The sequence below is a fragment of the Pongo abelii genome, chromosome 4 (assembly GCF_028885655.2).
Source record: "Pongo abelii isolate AG06213 chromosome 4, NHGRI_mPonAbe1-v2.0_pri, whole genome shotgun sequence".
In the NCBI taxonomy this organism is placed as follows: domain Eukaryota; kingdom Metazoa; phylum Chordata; class Mammalia; order Primates; family Hominidae; genus Pongo; species Pongo abelii.
In genome coordinates this window covers 170,125,968-170,144,136 of record NC_071989.2, presented here as the reverse complement: position 1 = coordinate 170,144,136, position 18,169 = coordinate 170,125,968, and the positions used below count along the sequence as shown (strand labels likewise).

The window sequence follows — 18,169 nt, the reverse complement described above, 5'->3', positions numbered from 1 at the left end:
TTCTATTGTATAAATGTTAATCAGTAGAGCTTATTTATTCAAAAACAGTTATGAGGCACCTACTGTCCTCCAAACAATGTCACAGATGTTATATATATGCAATGCCTATGACATTTGATATGTATATACAATGTGCATACATATATGTATGTGTATAGGTGTTATATATGTGTGTGTTATATACATATGTATGTATATATGTTATATATACACAACTGTGACAATTGTTATGACATCATTATATATTGTTATATGTATATATCATATATACCATATGTTATATATTTAATGTATTTTTATATAACATATATTTTATATATTGTCTATATATTATATATATGTCACAGTGAACAAAATAGACACATTTTTACCCTCTAGGAATTTATATTCTAGTTCAGGGAGACAGATAATGGAATTAATTAGTAGAGAATATTATTTCTGAATGATCAACTATAAAGAAAATCAACCAAGGAAATATTATAAAAAGCAATTATTATAGGGGACCTGGGTGACATCTTAGTATAAGACAGAGAAGTCAGGCTTTATGAGGAGTTCATTGAAACTAAAGCCTGAATGAGGATTAAGAAACATCCATGTAGAGATCTTCATGAAGGGAATACAAGGGAAGTGCTAAGAGACAAAAATGAGCTATTTGTGTTTAAAGAGAAAAGAGAGGGCCAGTATAGTTTGGCTTAAACAGCAGGGGAAAAAGTAGTAATATTAGGATGGTACAAAAGTAATTGCAGTTTTTGCAACTAAAAGCAATTGCAAAAAGTAATTACTTTTAATTACAAAAGTAATAATTTTTTTGCATTAGTCTTAATAGATGACTTCAAAGAGGTGGGCAGGAACACAGTCAGATCGTGTAAAAAGGTTTGTTTTATTTATATGATAAAATGGGAAGCCTTTCAAAGATTTTGAGCAAGGTGCCATAGTTAGTGTTTTGTTTGTTTGTTTGTTGCTGTTTTTTAAGCTCACTTCCCACCACAGATTGTAACGGGATAAAAGTGGAAGCAGGCAAACCAATTAGGCATCTATATCAGTTTCCCCAGCATGAGATGATGTAGTCATGGTCTGTGATATTAGCTGGGGGAGATAAGGAGAATTTGATTAATATATTTTGGAGGTAGAGCCCATAGAAGTTGCTAGAGTTTTCTTTTGGGATGCGGTTGTGTCACATTTGCAGATACATCTGTTATTCATTCTCTTAGATATAGATTTAAATATTAGAGAGTCTCATAGTCCCAGGATACCCCATATCTAAGAATATGTAAATATATGCATGTATATATAAATAGGACATTCTTGATTTATTTTAAGGAATGGTTCAAACTTTAGAGCAGAGTTTCACTCTATGCATAGAGGTGTGGTCCTTGTATCAGAATCAGCTAGTACGTTTATTAAATATGTAGCCTCCTAGGTCCAACCTCAGGCCTACACAGTTAGACCCAGGACTAGGCATATTTAGCAGGTTCTATAGGTGATTTGGTGGCCCAGTAAAATCTGAGGACCCTGTAGAGGAAAATCATCCACTAAGTCTTAGTGCTACTCTCTTAAATACCAATTTGCTATGTTGGTAATATTAGTCTTTTACTTTTCTCTCTCATCGTAGAAACCATTTGTGTGTAAAACCATAGCTCTATAAAGATAATGTAGCTTGGAGAAAACTGCCCCTTTGATCTGAAAATCAATTGAGTTTTGCTCCAGTCAAAAAATTGCACTATTATCTGCAATTGCACAATCCTTGGGGACTAAAGAAATAACTTTTAGTACTTTAGGTTTTTTGTTTTGCTTTATTAAATCACTGTAGCTAGTTTGCTTTAATGTTGGATCCTTAAGAATATCCATTTTATATAGAAAACTACTAATAAAAACAGTTGATTTAGATTGGCAGGGTCAGCACAAAGACACCATGTACATTGGACTTATCTGCTACCAAATCAAATATACTGCCTTAATTATTTTTAGACGTTTAGGCAACTTGTCTTAGACAAGCTGGGTTACAGATTCAAGTTGTAAGTACTAGAGCTACAATTCAGGAGGCCAGTAACAGCTTGCACACCTCACCTAAATACCTCATCATCTTGAAATTATGAGCTTGCTTTTGATATTTATCAGCTTGAAATCACTGACCTAATTACCTTTAGGTTAGGATAAGAGCAATGTTCCTGTATCTGTCAATAACCAATGTGGAAGGAAGGGGCTTCCCCATTCTCAACTGATTTACCAAGTTTGGGAAGGTAGTGGTCAAGGTACTCCTTCCTTTACTACTCTGTCCAGTCCTGCAACAGGAGGTATATTACTCTATCAGATATTTTTAATGTGCTTAGTATTCACTGACAATGCAGATTAAGTGCTTGCCCAATTCCAAATCCCTGAGTGAGCACTTAGTAGCTTGTGCATAAGAAATAAACAACTATTTTCTAATTTGAACTGAAGCCAAAAGTTGTATTGGAAGCTTAATTGTTAAACTATCTAAAATTAAAAATAAATATTTTGCCTTAGCTATAAATATAAGTAATCAGAATAATAATAGCCAGTAATCATTAAGACAGTGTTCTAATTGCTTTGCAGGTATTTTCTATAGTTCTTAGAACAACATGCAAAATATAAGCAGTATCGTTGGCTTTTTTACAGTAGTTAGGCTTTAGTGACTTAGTAGAAAGTAGGCAGAATTTGAATGGAAATCTACCTGATTCCAAAAATTGTGTTTGTTCTACTAAGACTGTGTAGCCATTTCCAAGATAACAGGTTTATTAGTTTTTTTATTTATTAATTTTACTTGACAAAAATTGTATATATATAAAATTATTATGTACAGCATGAAGGTTTGAAATATGTACACATAGTAGAATAGACAAGCTCAAGCTAATTAACATATACATTACCTTACACACTTATTTTTTGCAACGAGAACACATAAAATCTATTCTCAGCAATTTTCAAGCATAAAATACTTTGTTATTAACTATAGCCACAATGTGGGACAATAGATCTTTTGAATTTGTCTCTCCTATCTAACTGAAATTTTTTAACCTTTGATTACCATCTCCCCAGTCCCACTCCTGCCAGCCTGTGGTAACCATCATTCTACTCTCTACTTAGATGAGTTCAACTTTTTAGATTCCACATATAATTGAAATTATGCAATATTTGTCTTTCTGTTCTTGGCTTATTTCACTTAACATAATGTCCTCTAGTTTCATTCATGTTGTCGCAAATGACAGGATTTTTTTTTTTTTGTCTTTTTAACCCTGAGTAGTATTTCACTGGGTATATATACCAAATTTTCTTTATACACTTATCCATTAATGGACACAGGTTCATTTTATATCTTGGCTATTATAAATAGTATTTCAGTGAACATGGGAGTATGGGTATTTTGTTGTCATACTAATTTCAATTCCTTTTGATATATACCCAGTAGTGCAATCACTGGGTCATATATATGGTAGTTCTATTTTTAAGTTTTTGAAGAACTTCTATACTGTTTGCCAGAGGCTTTATTAAATTTACATTCTTGCCAGTGGTATATAAGGGTCCCGTTTTCTCCACATCTTCACCAATACATATCTTTTGTCTTGTTGATAATAGCTATCCTAACAGGCGTGAAGTGATATCTCACTGTGGTTTTAATTTGCATTTCTCTGATGATTAGTGAGACTGAGCATATTTTTATATACCTGTTTGCCATTTGTATGTCTTCTTTTAAGAAATGTCTATTTAGATTATATGCCCATTTTTTAATTGGATTATTTATTTTCTTGCTATCGAGTTGTTTGAGTTCCTTATATATTTTGGACATTAACCCCTTATTAGACGTATGGTGTGCAAATACATTCTTCTATTCTGTAGGTTATCTCTTCAATCTGTTGATTGTTTCTTTTGCTATGCAGAAGCCTTTTAATTAGATGTATTCCCCTTTTGTATGTTTTTGCTTTTGTTGCCTGTGCTTTCTGGGTAATAGCTCCAAAAATTATTGCCCAGACAAATGTCATGGAGCTTTTCCCCCTTTGTTTTCTTCTAGTAGTTTTACATTTTTAGGTCTTACATTTAAGTCTTTAGTCCATTTTGAATAGATTTTTGTATCTGGCATGTAACGAGGGTTTTAATTTCATTCTTCTGCATATGCATAACTGGTTGTTCCAATGCTATTTATTGAAGAGATTGTCCTTCCCCATTATGTGTTCTTGGCATCATTGTTAAAAATCAATTGACTATAAATATGTGAATTTATTTCTGGGCTCCTTATTCTGTTCCATTTGTCTATGTGTTTGTTTTTATGCCAGTACCATGCTATTTTGATTACTATAGCTTTGTAATATATTTTGAAGTCAGGTAGTATAGTGCCTCCAGCTTTGCTCTTTTTTCTTCAAAATTGCTTTGTTTATTCAAAGTCTTTTGTAATTTCCTATGAACTTTAGGATTGTTACTTCTATTTCCGGAAAAATATCATTGGAATTTTTATAAGGAATGCATTTAATGTGTAATATGAACATTTTAATAATTTGAATTCTTCCAACTCATGAACATGTGTGTATTCTCTAAAGGGACAGAACTAATGGGATAGATGAATATATGAAAGGGACTTTATTGGGAGAATTGACTCACATGATCACAAGGTGAAGTCCCACAGTAGGCCGTCTGCAAGCTGAGAAGCCAGGAAGCCAGTCCCCAAATTTCAAAAGTAGGGAAGCCAATAGTGCAGCCCTCAGTCTGTGACCAAAGGCCCGAGACCCCCTGGAAAGTCACTGGTGTAAGTCCAAGAGTCCAGAAGCTGAAGAACTTGGAGTCTGATGTTCGAGGGCAGGAAGCATTGAGCATGGGAGAAAGATTGAGACCAGAAGACTTAGTCATTCTAGTCCTTCCATGTTCCTCTGCCTGCTTTTATCCTGGCTGCACTGGCAGCTAATTAGATGGTGCCCACCCAGATTGAGGGTGGGTCTGCTTCTCCCAGTCTACTGACTCAAATGTTAATCTCCTTTGGCAACACCCTCACAGATGCCTTCAGGAACATCCTTCAATCCAGTCAGGTTGACACTCAATATTAAACATCAAAATGTGCTATCTTTTCATTTCTTTGTATTATCTCCGATGTATTTTATGAGTGTTTTATAGCTTTCTGTGTACAGGTCTTTAACCTCTTTGGTTTAATTTATTCTTATTTTATTTTTTAGCTATTGTAAATTGAATTGTTTTATTGATTACTTTTTTGGTTACTTTGTTGTTAGTGTACAGAAACTTTACTGATTTTTATGCTGATTTTATCTCTTAAGTCTTTATTGAATTTGTTTATTAGCTGTAAAAAATTTTTGGTGGCACCTTTTGGATTTTCTGTATATATCATATCATCTGCAAACTGGGACAATTTAACTTCTTCCTTTCTAATGTGGATGGCTTTTATATTCTCTTGCCTAATTGTTCTATGACTTCCAGTTGAATAGAAGGGACAAGAGTGGACTTCCTTGTCTTATTCCTGATCTAGCGTAAAAGCTTTAAACTTTTCTCCATTAAGTAGAATGTTAGCTGTGGGTTTGTCATTGACAGCCGTTATTGTTCTGACTACATTCCTTCTATACCTAATTTGCTAAGAGTTTTTATTATGAAAAGGTTTGTTATTTATTTACTTCTGATTATCAAATTGCCCTAAAGCTTAACAGCTTAAAACAGACATTTCTTATTTTATAACTTTTGAGGATCAAAAATAAGGATTGGCTTAGCTAGAGAATTCCGGCTCAAGGTCTCTCATGAAGTTGCCATCAAGCTGTTTTCTGGGGCTGTGGTCTCATTTGAAAGCCCAAACAGGAAAGGCTCTTCTTTCAAGCCCACTTAAGCAGTTGTGGCAAGCTTAAGTTTCCTGCAGGCTGTTGGAAAAGGGCATCAGTTCTTCTGACTGTTATCTGGAGAGCTCCCTCAGTTTCCCACCATGCGTGTCTCTCCATGGGGCAGTTTACAACATGGAAGAGCAAGAAATCAGAATGACAGAAAAAGGCTGCAAGGAAATCCTGGACAGAACCTTCAATCTTTTTATAACCTAATCTCAGAAGGAACACCGCACCACCTCTCTTGTATTCTGTTTTTCAGAAGTGCATCAATAAATACAGCCTACCCTCCAGGGGAGGGGAATTAAGCTCCACCATTTGTGGACTATCAAAGAATTTGTGTACATATCTTTCAAATCACCACGGCATACTAATTCCATATTCAACTTGAATATGAGAACTATAAATACCTAAGGATGTTGCATTTATCTTGACTGAATTTGGGTTTTGGTGATTCTTTAATAAATGGCAGTTATTTAATTTTCAGTATCTTAATAATCATTTAATATCTCTTATAGGTCCTGTATTTTGTTTTGGGTTTTTTTTAAGTTTATTTAAAGAATTTTTTTTTCCTGAAGCCAGGAATATAATTGGTAGTTTAGAAAAGAACAGATTTGCATAAATATTGGTTAAGGCTTTTTGTATTACTTGAGCTATTTTCTGCATAACTGTTTTTTGAGATGAAAATGTTTTATTCTATGCGAGAAGCCCCAAATGGTAACTTCTTGGCCGGCACTAATGAAGTCACTTTCAGAGTCTTGTTTGTGTGAATTAATTTGCATAGGTATCTAAGGGGCATATGAAGAGAGTTGGCAATTCCCTTATTCACATACGTTGGACTTTCAGTAGGTTGATAGTCTGATATGAATGAACAATAACATCAATTATATACAAATGCATTAGTTTCCTTTTTAAAATATACAAGCTCCACTTCATCAAAGGATAACCAAATGAGTTACATTAAATTTAAAAGTTTTCAAATATATATTTATATTAATTTAGTCTAAAACATAACAATGACCTTTAAATCCCTAGCTATTCAAAGGTGAATTATGTTTGCTTCTACTACAGAGGAAGACAAGTTGGCTAGTTTTTGGTAACTTTTAATAATTAAAATGTTAATGAATTGTTTATCATTTTAATTAAATCATAGGATTTTAGATTACAGATCCTTTGGAACTGTGATTCTCAAAGTTTGGTACAGAGACACTTGGGGGTTTCAGAGACCCTTTTGATATGTCCTTGAGGTCAACACTTTCTTCATAACAAAACCAAGACTTGACTTGCCTTATTCACTTTCATTTTTTCACAATGTACAGTCATGTTTTCCAGGAGCTAAATGAAATAAGGTATTTCAAAAATAAATGTAGAAGCAAATGTGAGAATCCAACTATCTTCTGTTAATCATTAACATTAAGGAGATTTACAGAAATTTACAACAATATAGTCTTCTTAATTTTCTTTTGTTTTGGAAAATATTATTCTTCATAAAATGTTATTTATATTCATTAGATAATAGGATCATTTTTGTTGGTTTCAATTAATTAATGAAATTTTTAAATTTATGTTTTAATTCCTAACATGGTAAGTATGAAGTGCTATAACCCACATAAACAAAATTATTTTGTAATCCTTAATAATGTTGCAGTATAAAGAGGTTCTAAGACCAAAAATTTGAGAATTGCTGTTTTAGAATAACAATTTTTTTTCAGATATAGAAACTGAGCTCTATAAAGAGTATATGATTTGCTCAAAATTCTACAGCTCATGTATAGCAGGGCGGGGACAGGAACCTAGGTAGGTCTTCTGATTTATGTTATGTCATATGGCTTAACCTATAATATTCATAAAATAGTTGGAAATTCCCTTTAGCAATGTCCAGCTGTGATTATGAATGTCATCCTGGAAGTAAAGATGTATAAATCATTCAATGAATGGGGAAAAAATGGTTTGTTTTCTGTTTTCTACAGAACCCAGCATTCTCCATTAGATTTTGCTACTTTTTAATCTAACCCAAAACCTAGTAGATTAAAACAAAAAACATTTATTGTCACTCAGAAGGCAGGTCAGCTGGGAGGTTCTGCCAATCCAAGCCAGGCCCAGCTGATTTTAGCTGGGCTCACATATGCATCTGTGGTCCTCATACAGGTGGGCTGAAGACTGTCTGGCTGGCTGCCATGATGAAGGTAACTGAGTCACATGGCCCTCATCATACTGCAGGCTATCCAAGGCCTGTTTGCAGCATAAGTTTAGACCTGGCCCAAGGATACTGTTTTTGATTAAAGCAAGTAGCAAGGGCAGCTCACATTCAAGGCGTGGGGAAATACTCTACCTCTGCATGCGGGGAGCTACAAAGTCATATTACAAAGTAGAGTGTACATAATTACAGATTTTTTTGTAATTTTACAAAATAATTCAAAAATATGGCTTTGAATAATAGTGTCAAGTGTTAAATGTAGTGACTATGGGACTGAATTTCAGTGTTAAAGCAGATTGAGTTCAATCGTCATTTCTGGCATTTGGACAAGTCACTTAACCTTTTTAACTTGCACATTCTTCATCTGTAAAATGAGAAAAATAAGTTTCTCCAGTAAAGGATTCTATTAACGATTAGATGAGGCAATGCATGTAAAGTACTTGGCTTCACCCAAGAAATGCTTTAGAAATATTAGCTAGTGGCCATTTAAAAAGCTCATGCTCTAGATCAATTCATTGAACTGACTCTCCTAGACAAAATAGCAATGCCATGTTTAACTGTGCATATATGTCTGCATGAGCAGCAGGCTTGCTGTCCACCTCCAAAGTCTCTTTCTTGCTATTTACATGAGCCCTTTCTCCTAACACAAGTTCAGTCTATCTCAGTAAATATGTACTAAATAGCTGATATTTGCCTCCTTTCTGTTCCAAGCCATGGTTACAAATTTAAAGAACAAATGATCTCTGTTTAAATAAAAACTCATAGTTGAGTAAAAAAGATAAAATCCTTACCAGATAATTTCAATTAAATTTACTAAGTGCTAAGAGAGGATAGCACAGATAAGGGTTCATATCTAGAGTTTAGGGACAGTATGAAAATTTGTCTTATTAGTCAAGATACATGCTAACAGTCCATATTACAGACTAATAACTCTTTTAGACCCAAAGTTTATCTTCAGGAGCATCCTGCCTGCAATTCCTTAAATAAGCAAGTCTTCACCTGACCCCTATCCCAGTGAAGATGTACAAAAGAATGGGTTAAGATGGAGAGACCCAGACCAGTTCCTACATCATTCAGCTAGGACTTTACTTTCTCTGTTACCTCTTATTAGAAAGCAGATATGTTGGTGTAACAGCTGATGACACTTTATTTCACATTTGTGCATATCACCTGGACCATTCAATTGGCCTTGTTAATTTAAACATCTTCCATTATCACTTTTGAGTTAACAAACTCTTCTGTGTGACTATATCCACTTTTCGCCAGGGAACATTATTCCATTTGAGCTGTAGGTATTAGCTCCTTCTGGAGACAATTGTGGCAGAGTGGTTTCCAAAATCTATCAGGCCAGAGAAAGTCATTATCAGAGGGTCATGGCCATTCAAAGGAAGCTTTTCTTCAACTTAGGAATGAAAATACGAATTAAAAGTCAGCAACATCAAGAAGTTTCCCTCAACACAGAGGCCTTTACTCCAACTTGGTAGCTACCTTTTATAAACAGGTACTGGCAGCATTGCCTTTCTTTTGATGACTCTGATACTCTGAGACAAGCGCGTGGATATTCCATATCCCAAGCCACTAATGACGCTTAGGATTGCAATCCGACTACCTTGCAATTCTGTGAATGACATCTGTTCATCACTATATTCTCAGAGGGGGATCTGAGGAGCCACAAGTAAAAGGATTAGCAAGTTGACAGTTCAGTTCAGCAAACTTGTGTGAGTGCCACTCTGAATTAAGACCTGTATTAAGAAGGAAAAGAGCTACAGAGAAGGACCGGACATGGTTCTTCACCCTCTTCAAAGATAGTCTAGAGGGGAAGACTATCCAACACATCCACAAATCCTCTAATGCAAAAGTGGATGTGAGAACCACACTAGTAGAAATTCAACTAGAGTGCTGTGGAAATATTAGAGGAGTAAAGAGAGAACAATTCCAACTTAGGGAAAACAAGATAGTGTCTTGGGAAAGTTGGAAGTTGAAATGTGTCTTTAAAGGGTGCAGAAATTTGATGTGAAAGGGGAAAATATTTAAAGTAACTGAAATAACTTGAACCAGAACCTTGAGGTCAAAAGAGTTCTGAAGATTACTGAAGAGTATGAGCAAAAGATGAGAGATTTGGAAAAAGAATAAAAATAATAGAAAATGAGGCTGCAGGTAGAAGCTACAATGATGGAGTTTTGAATGGCTGAAGAATTTGCATTGAAGTTGAATTGAAGTGGGAAATTCTCACTTCCATCAAGGAGTTTTCTATGTTTTTGTTTTTGCATTCTGTTTTGGTTTTTAAAGCATAGAAATAGATCATCAACTTCTTTTTCATCTTTTAAAATTTTTATTGCGCTATAAGATACAAAGTGCACAAATATTAAGTATACCAATCAAATTTTTTTTCTTTTTTTTAAATTATATTTTAAGTTCTGTGATACATGTGCAGAACATGCAGGTTTGTTAGATAGGTATACACGTGCCATGGTGGTTTGCTGCACCCATCAACCCGTCATCTACATTAGGTATTTCTCCTAATGCTATCCCTCCCCTAGCCCCCAGGCCCCAACAGGGCACCATGTGTGATGTTCCCTTCCCTGTGTCCATGTGTTCTCATTGTTCAACTTCCACTTATGAGTGAGAACATGTGGTGTTTGGTTTTCTGTTCCTGTGTTAGTTTGCTCAGAATGATGGTTTCCAGCTGCATCCATGCCCCTGCAAATGACATGAACTCATCTTTTTTAGGGCTGCATAATATTCCATGGTGTACTATGTGCCACATTTTCTTTTTCCAGTCTATCCATTGATTGGCATTTGGATTGGTTCCAAGTCTTTGCTATTGGGTACAGTGCTGCAATAAACATATGTGTTCATGTGTCTTTATAGTAGAATGATTGATAATCTTTTGGGTATATACTCAGTAATGGGATTGCTGGATCAAATGGTATGTCTGGTTGTAGATCCTTGAGAAATAGCCACACTGTCTCCCACAATGGTTGATCTAATTTACACTCCAACCATCGGTGTAAAAGCATTCCCATTTTTCCACAGCCTCACCAGCATCTGTTGTTTCCCATCAACTTTTTTTAAAAAAAACAAATAGTACCAGCATATGTAGCATAAATTGGAGGAAGGCGGAAACCCTAAAAGGTTGCTGACAAGTCTATTGAAGAATATGAATAAAAGATGCAGAAATCCAATGCCAGAGTGCAGTATTCTTAGCCTAATAAGGCAAAATATTTAAATAAAACTAGCGTAACTACAAATTTGCAGAAAAATTTTGGACCTAGCCCCATCTCTGTATTTTCTGCTATTGGTGATTGTAGGTTATAGACTATTTAAGGAAACCAGGCCCCTGAATAGAAACAGCATCAGCAATGTTTCCTCCTATTCCTTGTAAAGGAAATAGAACTAGGAAAAAATATTTTAATGCTGGAGCTTATGAAAACCTTTGTTCAGAAAAAACCTTGTTCTTCTTTGGATACAGCTAGATACAAGATTTTCCTTGCCTGACACTTACCACATGGCAAATGACTTATGCTCAGTAAAAATCTCCCAATCTCCTGCTATGCTAAGGATGGTCCATGGACAAAAAGCATCAGCATCACCTGGGAGTTTATCAGAACTTCACTATCTGGGGTTTCACCTATTAAATCAGAATCTGCATTTTCACAAGATTTTCAAGTGATTTCTGTGCACATTAGCTTAAGAAGCATTGGCCTACTCTGTATGCCAAAGGTTTTCTGACTTGTCAATATTACTTCAGGACTTAAAGCCCATGCATATGGACAAATCAAGGTTAGATGAAGGGGAAGAATCCTGATAATGATAACACTTCAGTTCTCTGTAGAGACGAACCTTATAAAGAGCTTAAGGCAGTGCCTGGTACATAGGGCTCTATAGTTGGTAGCTGCTATATATTATTTTTGTTGTTGTGGCTATTTTGTTTAATATTATTAACTGCTTTCTTTTACCGGGGTCAGTAGATTAATTGCTTAGTCTCTCTAAACATAAGTAAGAAAATTTAAGAAACACATTGTGGAGCCAAATTTGTAGAAACAGGCACCAGATCACCTTGCTCCCATACAAAGGCAAAAAATACACAGTTTTGCATTGATATTTTAATGGATATATGGTCTTTAAAACCCACAATCTGACATTTTACTTGATTATTAATGATTTCCTATTCTCCTGCATCATAAGATTTGAATTCAAAAAACCGTACATGCACAAAAAAATAATAGGTCATCTCTGATGAAGGATGAATGCTGGACCATGACTTACTTGATGGTGTCCTTACTAAGACGCCACTAGATAATCAAGCCTGACCTATCCTAGGTCAATTATTTTGAGCTACTTGAGGTCTAGAAATGATTTGACAGCAAAAAAATGTGTGTCTAGCAGTTCATCTAAAGAGCAGAGTGAAGAATAAGATGCAATTAAGGAGTCAGAGCAATCACTCAGAGTGTCTTTGGAACACTTTCGATATTGAGTTGAAAGAGTTATGACTGAGAAGTGTGTGTCTGTCTCTGCCTGTCGAAATATCCCAGTGACTCTAATTGGCATTGACTGCACTCAGTCCTGTGCCTTTGCAGAGCATACAGGCCTCTGCATGGAGTGGATTTCATTCTAATGGTGGACTGACAGACTTCTAATTATGGTCACTCAAGCTAGTCATAAGAAGAATGCTTGCCTTCTGGCTGAACATTCAATCATGCTGCTTCCCTGAAATATTTGTCTCTCTTGCTCCATTAAAAGATAATTCTATCTCTACGTTATTGCAACTTTTTTCTCTCCTGGAAACATTTTTGGAGGGAAAAATGGTTAACCCACTAAAAATCAGAATATGGTTCTGAGAGACTGTGGGTCTTCTCCAGTGCTTACCTGGCTTTTGAGGGGACATAAATAAATAGCACTGTGTATGCTTCCCTAAAGTGTGTGAATAATTGCAATCTAGTATTTTATGGAATGATTATACCAGGGAGGGTATTTTTATATGCTAAAAAATGTATATGGTTAAATAAATTTGGAATATTCCAGAAGTAAGTAAAATTAAGCAGATGATTTATTGCAGGTTTTCCTAAACTATGGTTTTAAATGTTTTATGACTCTATAATAGGGAGCCAAAATGTGTAGTTACTCCCAAATATATTGATTGCGTAACCCTTTTCCATGAAGCACATTACAGATTAGTGTTTCTCAGAACAGAAATCAAGTTTTACTAATAGTTATTTACAGACTAATAATAGTAACTATACAACATTTTAGATACAAATGGAGGGTATGTGTTAAATTATTTTATGATGAGGTATTTTATTCAAAAAGTGCTGTGATGTATGCATAAAATGCTGTGATGTACACATTAAATTTATGCACCTTTTAATTAAGATGGTTCTTAAAAGATTGAAACCACCATGACTAGTGTGAACTATCACAATAACATTGACCCATAGTTCTCATTATTTGCCAATTAGTTATGATGACAAAATTAACAGATTAAAGAAACTGCTATGTGACAATTGTTATATTGGATACAATCCTAGAATATTTACCAATCCAAATGAGAAACAAAGTTTAAATAAGTAATGAGAGAACAATAAGTCACCTTAATTTCCCACTGGAAAAAATAATAATAAAATATATATATATATAAAAAAGAAAATATAAATAGTGGCATTAATTCACCTCTTCTAAATGTTCTCATTGGTTCCTGCTGTTTAATATCTTGGCACAGTTTCAGAATTTTTGCACAGTAAAACAATTCTAAAATGAAATATTGACTTAGTAGATAACAAAATTTATAGATTGACAGTAAAGAGAGAAAATAACTTTTTAAAATGCCATGTTATATAATCAGATGTCACAATTGTGAGATCATATTTAGTTATTGTGTAAATGTTTTAAAATGGTATTTCTATTTCTTAGATCCCATATAATACATGTTTTTATCAGTTTCAATGAGAGCATATCTACCATTTGTATCTTATAGATATATATTTTATAGATTTTTATATTTGTTTTTCCTGATCAGAGGCTTGTAACATTTCATATTGCTCTAATTTCTTCAGGTGAATGCCAGTGAATTTGTATTTTAGTTTATTTATAGGCCCTCTGAATTATTATGTGTCTTATGTTTTTGATGATAACAATACAAAATTATTTAATGACTCAGTTTCTGGAATCCCATGAATAAAATATAAATGATGAGTTTAATTTGCAATACATTAATGAAGTGCTTCAGTGCATTTCCTTCTGATATCTTTTTAAAGAAATCTAATTTTTTTTTTACTCATCATTATTATGAAAGCTGTAAAAGTCAGGTCATATATATTTGCATATGTTTTCTTTTAGTTTTTAATCACTTAGAGAGACTGCTAAGTATTCCTCCAGAGAATATCCAAAGAAAAGAAGAAAACGAGGTCTGCTTTAAACTCATCCTACATAGTATATTGAGTTGGCTTTTAACTTGACCACCCTGGAACTGTCATGGGGCTCATTGCTCTTTGGTCTTCAGAAACCAATGATGCAATAGCAACATTTGCTTTCCATTTGCAATCTTCTATTCTTGGTTGGCCTAAAATAAAGTCAAGAGGATTTGATTTTCTAAGACAGGCAGTAGCCAGAAGTAAATACAGTGTGCTGTTTATTGTGTCAGATTCCAAAACCCAAAACATCAAAATAACTTTGAAACTTCTTATTAGCAATTTCCAAAACGTTGAGGAGTTCTGTAAGTGTGGTTGAACAGCTATGTTTTCCATTGTGCAAATTGTATGTATTCACTTAATAACCACAAAATGGGACATAAAATATGTTTTACATTCATTTTTAATAATTCTTATTTGAATAACTATCAACTGAAATATTTGTTATTATCTGCTCGTGCTGTACTAAGCATTTTACATTTTTTTCTTTATTTTTCTGCCTGACAGCTCTATGAAGTGGCCATTATTATTATATTAGTGTTGCAATTTACAGGTTGGGAAACAGAAGACAAAGAGATGTGCAGTACTTAGGATGAACTAATACATAGGGAGAAATATATAGTGAAGAACCTCGAATTATTCTGAAGAGTTCTCTTTGTTGGGTGTTTCTTTACTCACTCAGAAAATGTTTATTTAGTGCCAACTGTGTGCCAGCACTATGCTAAGAGCAAGAGGCAGAAATAAAAATGCAGTGCATGATCCTTTACAATATATAAACATCTAGAGAAAGCATTTACATAAACCAACACAAGGCCAAAGTCACATGTGCATTAAATAATTGTTTTATTAATTTAATAATGTTTACTGGGTGCCTACTTCACACGAGGTGTTGCCTAGCAAACACTGTCATTTTGCCAAAAGTTTGCAGTTCCTAGTAATGTTTCTGCTGTTGGAAAACTAATCAGCATCTCTTATATAACCTGGTTGAAATGCTATAGACATTCACATTCCTCTGCCTACAGGTAAGCTTCTGTTATAATATTTATAGCAATGGATAAAAGAAGGTAAATACTGAGGAAGATTAGGAGGAAAGAAACCTGGAGGACCACATATACTCTATTAGTTTAGACCTAGTTCCTTATATAAGAAATACTGAGTGTTTCATTTTTCTTTCCTCTTCTTTGGAAGATAGCTGCATTTGTTTGTACAAAAATGGACATTTCTTGAACATAGCATGTATTTTTTATGTCCTAATGGTGGGGCAGGGAATGCAGTGGAAAAAAATGCTTTCTTTGAGGTCAGTCACATAGATATGGCATCAAGTCCTTACTCTATCATTTGCCAGATGTGTGATTTTTAGCAAGGTCCTTAATCTCTCTGAATCTTAGTTTTCTCAATGATGAGATAAAGACAAAAGTAACTAACTTGCAGTATCAGGGCTCATTATTTCAAATAATGTGTATAAATACTGTTCACCTATAAAATGATTGTTGTGAAGATTACATGAGATAATGAAAGTGAAGCGCTTAATAGACTTCCTAGTAAAACGAATAACATCACTCAATAAATAACAGCATTTATTTTAATTGCTATCATTATCTTTTTCATTTGCTAGACAAGTGGTTTTCAGTGTTTTTATGTGTCACCTATAATAGAATTATCTGGAATCCTTATCAAAAAGAAAATCAGATCCCCAAGCCAATTCCTGATTAGCTAAATAAGAATCTCTACTGGTTTCTTGGGCATCTTAAACCCAGTGTCCTTGAGGTAGAGACTTTAGCTCTCTGTAGAAAGGGATGGTGTCTAGTTAACAAAGTGCCTAGTATATACCACCAACTAACGCAATAAATGGCAGTTGCTACTTTATAACATGCTGCCAGTTACTATCTTGGAAAACCAAGGAGAATCTTGGTTAGGACTAACTTCATGGGAAATGATTACCATCTTTTTTCATAAATAACCTTTTTCATGTTTATATAATAAAAAATTTTACAGTGCATTTCTGAGTACTTAGTTCAATTCTAGGAGCTGTAGTCATTTTGTTATTTTAAACTGGTTTATCAAAGGTAGGATTGTCATTGTCTCTGAACTATTTCATAACTGAGAGATATGGATAAAGAACTGATAAGAAATTGGATTACATTTGACATGGAGCCTCAGACTGAGTATTTTATCACCATATTAGGAAAGTTGAAATCATAGGAAAAGTACAGTTATCCTATGGGATAGGCATCTCATTTCTCAGGATTGGGTAGAGAATTTTATACGGAAGCGAGGCGCTCTTTTCTGAGAATTTGCCTACTGTTCAATTCACTTAATACCTGGAATGTATGTGAAATCATGAGTCTGAAATTTACTTTTATGTATTTATTTATATATTTTTTAGAGGCAGAGTCTTGCTCTGTCACCCAGGCTGGAGTGCAGTGGTGCCATCATAGCTCACCTCAACCTCAAATTCCTGAACTTAATCCTCCCACCTCAGTCTCCCAAGTAGATAGGACTATAGGCATGTACCACCATGCCTGGCTAATTTTTTATTATTTTTTCATAGAGACAAGGTCTTACTATGTTGCCCAGGATGGTTTGAATTCCTGGCCTCAAGTGATCCTCCTGCATTGGCCTCCCAAAGTGCTAGGATTACAGGCATGAGCCACTGTGCCTAGCCCCGAAATTTACTTTGAAATGAAAGTTATATAAAAAAAGAATTTTTAGCAAAGCAGATGGCTCTACGTTAGATAGTACTAATAAAATATTGCTGACGTATAATCAGTTAAAACTCTACAATTTTGATTTCAATATAGTTTGTGGTGTTTGCAAGTAAAGAAGCCTTTTAAAAATCATTAACTATATCCGGAGGCCTTTGCTTGTGGTATTAGAAGTTCAAATGCTCTATAACTCTTCCAAAAGACTGTAGTTCTGCATCAGATAGAGATGGCTACTCTTATGAATAAAGGGAACTGTAGATTTCTAGAAAAGCTAAACCATACAGCCTGAGCTGTGCTGTTTGATGTAGATTCTCCAACTGAAGGTATCCTAGTTCTTTGAAAAAAAAACATTTTTTTCTACCTTATTTTAAAGATTGAACTCCCTCTCTTTGGAGGGAAGAGAAGTGGTTCGTTGAAAATCATCTGGGGCTAAGAGTCAAGGATTGGTATTCTTGTCATCTCTGTCACACTGACTAGTCACATGTCAAAAGGCAAAGAATTTAAGCAGTCTTTTAAATTTATTGGGTTGTTTTTGGAAATGGCAGAGCAATATCCATCTTGCCTGTCTCCCAGACTTGTGAAAATCAACTATCCAGATGCAAAAGTTCTTTGAAAAGATAAATGTGATGTCTCTTCACATGGAGTGTGACATATGCTTTTTATTTGGGTTTTTTTTTTTGGAGGGTGGGTGAATTTGTAAGATATTATTAATATTCACTGGATTTTATGGCATACTTCCCTGTATAGCACTGTTTACAATCTAATATGTGCTTATTCATTGCTGTTATATGTTTGCTTACTAGCTAGGATTATATGTGTGCTCATTTCTTAAGATTGTACTCCACCCTGTGAATTGAGAGTATCATTAATAACAGAGAATATGTCTTTGTTATATAAACTTTCATCCCCAGCAACTGTGCCCTATTATGCATAGTAGGTGTTTAATAAATAGTTGTGGAATGAATGGAAGCATGCCTCCAAAATGCACTGTGCATGTCCAATGTACACTATACAATTATAACTACTCCTCAAAGCGAT

The 18,169-nt window shown here is 34.5% G+C and overlaps 1 protein-coding gene across 3 annotated transcripts in view; it reads left to right on the top strand.

Annotated features, from left to right (window-relative positions):
• GABRB2 (gamma-aminobutyric acid type A receptor subunit beta2) overlaps positions 1–18,169 on the top strand; it is a 259,825-nt gene that overhangs the window by 192,732 nt on the left and 48,924 nt on the right. The window lies entirely within an intron of this gene.